This window comes from Erpetoichthys calabaricus, chromosome 3 (genome assembly GCF_900747795.2).
Source record: "Erpetoichthys calabaricus chromosome 3, fErpCal1.3, whole genome shotgun sequence".
Lineage (NCBI taxonomy): Eukaryota > Metazoa > Chordata > Cladistia > Polypteriformes > Polypteridae > Erpetoichthys > Erpetoichthys calabaricus.
Window position 1 is genome coordinate 18,314,277 of NC_041396.2, and position 6,812 is coordinate 18,321,088.

The 6,812-nt window shown below is 43.7% G+C and overlaps 1 protein-coding gene across 1 annotated transcript in view; it reads right to left on the reverse strand.

Annotated features, from left to right (window-relative positions):
* Window positions 1–3,401, reverse strand: part of LOC114647661 (E3 ubiquitin-protein ligase SIAH1-like) — a 46,102-nt gene extending 42,701 nt beyond the window's left edge. Inside the window, exon 1 of the mRNA XM_028796267.2 lies at window positions 3,180–3,401. The gene's annotated coding sequence lies outside the window, so the exon portion shown is untranslated. The remainder of the gene's footprint in view (window positions 1–3,179) is intronic.
* Between the last annotated feature and the right edge of the window lie 3,411 nt (window positions 3,402–6,812).

The window sequence follows — 6,812 nt, forward strand, 5'->3', positions numbered from 1 at the left end:
TTTAACTGTCCAGTGAGGAGGGCGTGTCTTGTAAGTAGAGTCTGCAAAGTGTTGGCACTGAGATGTGGCGTGAGCGCCATAGTTGAAGCCCCTAACGTTGCGGTCAGCAAGTCGGCTAACATCCACCATGTGCCGTCTTTCAGTTGCGAGAAGCAGATCATATAATGGTTGAAACTGTTGCCCCTAACGTTGCGCCACGGCGTGTGGTTCGTTTATACCTCGTGTCTTCTCATTAAACTTTTATCTCGCGAATATGTTATTGCAATCCGCAGCGGGAGCGTTTCTATAAACTTAATTTAAACTTACGTTTTACACCGTGCTTTGTTTCCCTTATGAACATGCTTGTATGCTTCACTCGCTCCGTTCTCAATTGTTTAATTAATTTTTTGCTCTTCGCTGTTTCCGGCTCTTCCTCCATTTCCCCCTACTTCGTTCTTTTATCTCGCGAATATGTTATTGCAATCCTTAACGGGAGCGTTTCAATAAACTGATTGAAAATAGTTTTGCATTTACCTTTTTAGTAAAAGGCGAGCTTTTAAGCCTGAGAAATCACCCCGTAAATGCACACGTTTAATTGCACATGTGTTAATATGTATGCTTACACAGTATTAAAAGACAGTGAACAACGTCAGTTACCTTCGTTCCCGCGTTTGATAAAAGGTGAGCTTTTAAGCCTGAGAAATCACCCCGTAAATGCACACGTTTAATTGCACATGTGTTAATATGTATGCTTACACAGTATTAAAAGACAGTCAAAAATTAACATCATTTACCTTCGTTCCCGCGTGTGTCTCGTGCTGTAAATCTCTTCCTTGTTTTTAGTTCACGTGATTACGTAGGAGGCGTGATGACGCGATACGTGACTCCGCCTCCTCCATTACAGTGTATGGACAAAAAATATGTTCCAGTTATGACCATTACGCTTTGAATTTCGAAATGAAACCTGCCTAACTTTTGTAAGTAAGCTGTAAGGAATGGGCCTGCCAAATTTCAGCCTTCCACCTACACGGGAAGTTGGAGAATTAGTGATGAGTCAGTCAGTCAGTGAGTGAGTGAGTGAGTCAGTCAGTCAGTGAGGACTTTGCCTTTTATTATTATAGATATATATATATATATATTGTGATATATGGCCGGCCATTTATCCTGGCCAATACCCCCAGGCTGCCAGATGGAGACCTCCCTGCAGCATGGAGGTGCCCCGAAGACCAGCAGGGAATCCTGGACAATGGAGTTTTTATCCACAGCCCCACTGGATACCATGGGGGCCACTAGAGGACGCTGCAGGGAGGAACAAGGACTATTTTCTCTACAACCTGGAAGTGCATCCTAAGCACGTGGACAGAGGAAATGATGTGCTTCCGGGTTGAAGAAAAGGAGTTTTTATCTGACCCGGAAGTGTTCCTAGTCACATGGACAGAGAGAGCAAAACACTTCCGGGTCATGGACTATATAAAGGACTGTGGGAGATCCCAGATGTCGAGCCGAGTTGGGAGGAATGGTGACTGAGCTGCTGGAAGTGGAGGATTATTGTGATTATTATTGATTATTGAGAATTGTATTGTTCATTTATTGGAGTATTGTGGAGTGGTGGTGCGTTAATTATTATTAATAAAGTCATTTTGGACTTTTATCTGGTGTCTGAGGGTTCAAAGGGAGTGAGAGCGCCCTCTATCTGTCACAATATATATATATGTATGGAGATTATACTGTATATATATATTATATATATATATATATATATATATATATATATATCCATATATACTGTATATATATATATATATATATCAATATATACTATGTATATATATATATATATATATATATTATATATATATATATATATATATAGTGGAAAGCAGCCCAGACACAGACAGGCGGACACTGTAGGTACAACACACAACACACGTTTATTCATATTTACAACAATAAAGAAAACTCCCCCAAAGTCCAGGCCTCACAATGCCTTTCTCTTCTCTTCAGAGCCGCCTCCACTCCTGTCCTCCCGAGCTCTGTCCTTCTCCTCTCCCAACTCCAGCCACTGAACAGAGGGAGGCGGCCCCTTTTATAATCACCCAGATGTGCTCCAGGTGCCTCCCGATAATCTTCCACCGGCACTACCCAGTGTGGCGGAAGTACCAGCTGCGCACCCAGAAGCACTGTGGGTGTCCCTGGTCGTCTTACCCCCAGCACTTCCGGGTGTGGCGGTGTGCCTCCCCAGGCATTGGGGTGTCCCCTGGCGGTGACCACGGGCCCCTATACGGTTGAGCTTCCAAGCTCAGTTCCTGTGGTCCCCAAAGCCACCAGGACGGTTGCCCCCTCGTGGTCTGGAGGAGGCGTAATCCCTCCTCCGGTCCTTCTGGGCATTCCGGCTGGGTGCCACCCCCAGCCGCTTGCCACAATTTATATATATAATATGTGTATTTGAACAGCAACTGTTCAACAGCAACACTTTCTTAAAAAGTCATTGCTGAAGTGTCATTGCTTATTTCTTTACACAATGAATGCAACTATCCAGACCGACATAAACTACCTTACAAATGTGAAGGCTGCAAGAAAGCTCCTGGCACGATGACTGGGCAGAGGTCAGCTCACTACAGGGTGTCACCCGTGTCTCATTACAGTCCAACTGGCCATTTTCTGTGTTCCATTTGTGAGAGTTAGAAACCTGATTAGCACTAACAGCCCCAAAACCTTGGACACTCTAGCAGTGGAGCACACCAAAAAGTGCTGGTGGTCTGAGCTTCACTATGAAACGAGCACAACAAAGACACTTCACTTCTCAGGGCACTCATCACCATCACAGCAGGACAGAGTATTGTCAACCTGACAGCAATGGGGAGGACATCCCAGTTCAATGTCCAGTACAGTGCACCAAAGCAAATTTGGAGAACAGCACCTTCATTTAGACCCTGATATGAAGGCTCCAACTAAACTGACAGTCCATGTGCTGTCAACCCTTCTTTAGATGGTGCCTTTCAAACTGAACACCGTCACAAAACACTAATGACATTTTAATGATTATTTGCTCAAAAGGCCACATTATTCAGCCATTTTGGGAGTTGCTTGGCAAACAGAAAAACAAAATCAAAAAGCTCTTTGTATGACCTAAAAGAATATGATCTTAAACAATGTGATTAAATAAAAAATAAAATAAAAGCTACTGTACAACAGCCTACCTTCTCTTTCACATCAGGACTGGAAAATACATTTAAATTGTGGAGAATTTTTCTAGGGCCACTGGAGCTGCTCCAATTCTCAAAGGGGGTCCATTATTTTTGATGAAAAAATGCTGTGGTAAGCAACCTCCATTTTTACCTGTTATGGCCGAGAGACAACGAAGAAATAATTTAAAATAAGGACTTCTGGACAGCCATGTGGGTGCAGCAGGAAATGATTCTCGACAACTTTTGTCTTCTGCTGCAACGTGGTACCAACTGGCAGCTGAGTAATGAGACAGACTGCATTGTGAGGCGTTCCATGGTCTGCAGGAGGAGGACAACCATCTCAAAACACGGAGTGTAGATGGGGCCGGCTTTCCAAGGTGTGCCTCCCATTCATGTACAGTTATTGTAGGATTTACAGTCGTAATTCATTCAGACCACTTTGCAGAGATCTGTTTTCTCTTTGAGTCTTTCTGCTCACTACAGTGGTGGCCACACGTTCTGAGAATGACCCAAGTGTTGGTTTTCACCAAGTTTGCTGCTTCAGTGTTTTTAGATCTTTTTGTCAGATGTTTCTATGGTAGACTGAAGTAGAATGACAAGCAGTTCAGAAGTTTCAAAGACTTTTATTGACAATGACATGAAGTTTATGCACAGAGTCCATATTTGCAGTGTTGGCTCTTCTTTCTTTTTCAAGACCTCTGCAATTCACCCTGGCAGGCTGTCTGGCAATCAACTTCTGGGCCAAATCCTGACTGATGGCAACCCATTCTTGCAGAATCAATGCTTGGAGTTTGTCAGAATTGGTGGGTTTTTGGTTGTTCACCCACCTCTTGAGGATTGACCACAAGTTCTCAATGGGGAGTTTCCTGGCCATGGACCCCAAATTTCAATGCCACTTAGTTCTCACTTTTGCCTTATGGTCTGGAGCTCCATCATGCTGGATTGTTCATTGTTGGTCACCAAACTGTTCTTGGATGGTTGGGAGAAGTTGCTCTTGGAGGGTGTTTTGGTCCCATTTAAGCACAGCTTAAATCTGTTATTCTATTCACTTGGATGGCAACATACTGGCATTCCGGTATGTATGGTTCTAGATTCGAGAATGGCATAAATGAAGTAGCTTTGTCAAGAATCATGTCAGTCTGTTGTTTTTTGCAGAATAAAAGTTATTCCATGTGTCAGATTGCCAAGAATCTAAAGATTTAACACACTTTCTCACAAAATGAACTTCTTTCAGGAACCAGGGACTTTTTAGAAACTCTGGAGCTTTTGTAGCATTCCCATCACTGGAACTCGGGCCCTTTGTAGTTTGTGGCATGTTTTTTTTAAATCCTACTCCAGGGTGCCCATCCATCCATTATGCAACCCGCTATATCTTAACTAACAGGGTCACGGGAGGTCTGCTGGAGCCGATCCCAGCCAACACAGGGCGCAAGGCAGGAAACAAACCCCGGGCAGGGCGCCAGCCCACTGCAGGGCACACACACACCAAGCACACACTAGGGACAATTTTGGATCGCCAATGCACCTAACCTGCATGTCTTTGGACTGTGGGAGGAAACCTACGCAGTCACGGGGAGAACATGCAAACTCCACGCAGGGAGGACCTGGGAAGTGAACCCGGGTCTCCTAACTGCGAGGCACTCCAGGGTATGTGCTTTTGATTCAATGAGAAACTATTGTGGGTGGGGCTCAGGTGATAAATTGTGCTGATTGGTTGACCACAAGCACTGGTGCAATCTTACACAACTGTTAGAAAGGTTGGAGTTATTAGTGAAGACTGAGAGCTGAACTTCGTATCACATCACTCTTTATAGTTACTTCACATATTTATGCTAAATATGTGTAGAGTGAGAATCAAGAAGGCAGGAGAAACATCAGGGACAGACTGATAATCTGCAAAAGGGACAGGGATTGGACTGCTGGGGGAAAGTCATTTTGACTGATGAATCCCCTTTCTGGATTGTTTGGGGCATCCAGAAAGAAGAAAAGGTGAGTGGTGCTACCATCAGTTCTGTGTCAGGCCAACTGTAAAGCATCCTGAGACCAGTTATGTCATGTGTGGTTGCTTCTCAGTCAAGGCAGTGGGCTCACTCACAATTTGGCCTAAGAACACAGCCAGGAATAAAGAATGGGACCAAAACATCATCCGAGAGCAACCTCTCCCAACCATCTAAGTACAGTTTGGTGACCAACAATGAACAATCCAGCATGATGGAGCACTGGGCCAGAAGACAAATGTGTGAACTAAATGGCATTGAAATTTGGGGTCCATGGCCAGGAAACCCCCCATTGAGAAGTTGTGGTCAATCCTCAAGAGGCGGTGGGCAAACAAAAACCCACCAATTTTGACAAACTCCAAGTATTGAGTCTGCAAGAATGTGTCTGACATCAGGCAGGGTTTGGCCCAGAAGTTGATTGCCAGACAGCCTGCCAGGGAGAATAGCAGATGTCTTGAAAAAGAAAGAAGGGCCAACACTGCAAATATTGACTCTTTGGATAAACTTCATGCCATTGTGAATAAAAGCCTGTGATGCTTCTGAACTGCTTGTAATTCTACTTCAGTACACCAGAGAAACATCTGATACAAAGATCTAAAAACACTGAAGCAGCAAACTTGGTGAAAACCAAAAACTTCGGTCATTCTCAAAACTTTTTGCCACAACTGTAGTTATAGACTTTGTATTGCTGAGGACATTTGAGGGATTTCCACGCTGTCAAAAGAAGATGCCCTTGCACTCTGAATCCCCACTGGTCACTATACTGATGGGATGGCTAATATGGCTGCACTTTCAATCCCGCAGCACATGGATATGCAGTCAAGTAGAACTTTAAGGAGCTCAGCTGTGACATGAGTGTTTTAGTGAACACTGTCTTTAGTTTCTCTCTGTATATATTCACCCCATGTTAGTGACCCACAACCCCCCAGTAAGAAACAACTGGGCAGCAGATGGCAGAATTTATTAGGGAAAACATTGAGCCAACTGGAAAGACTTATAAGTAACTCAGTCCAAGACCATGAGCCTCTTGATCACACTCCCATATAAATAAGGGAACGCCGAGCATGGAAGTAGTCTTTGGACTCTTCAGGGAGAACTTCAGCATATTGCCAGTGTTGTCAAATTTTAAACTTCATTGACTTTTAAACATGAACCCCTGATTTGGAGTTTACGTCGATTACATCAATGTTGTGGTGGGATTTCCTTTTGGCAGATGAAGTGCTGGCATTGTTCAAGCTGTCATTGATAGAACACCACATGCCATTTTGCAGATGCTTCTCCAGATTGCACAACCAAATCATCTGACGTCAGCCATCGCATGTCCCTAAACTGCACCTAGAAGTCAACAGACTTTGATATCCAGCTGTATAAAAAGAGATAAATAAATGAGACAGTTAGTGTGGAGGACACTAGTTAATCCCAACTGGAACAGCTTTTGTACAACACATATAACCGTATAAGCCTTCATATGGATAATGCATAAGCCATTATGGAAGATAGGGGGTGCCCTTCAACCAAGGGGTTTGTTTTAGTAAAACTAACAATGCATAAGGCAGTTAGTGTGAAGTTCACCACCTCATCCCAGTTAGAACAACTTTGGGTAACAAAAAGAATCATATAAGCCTTCATATGGGTAACAACTTGTGTG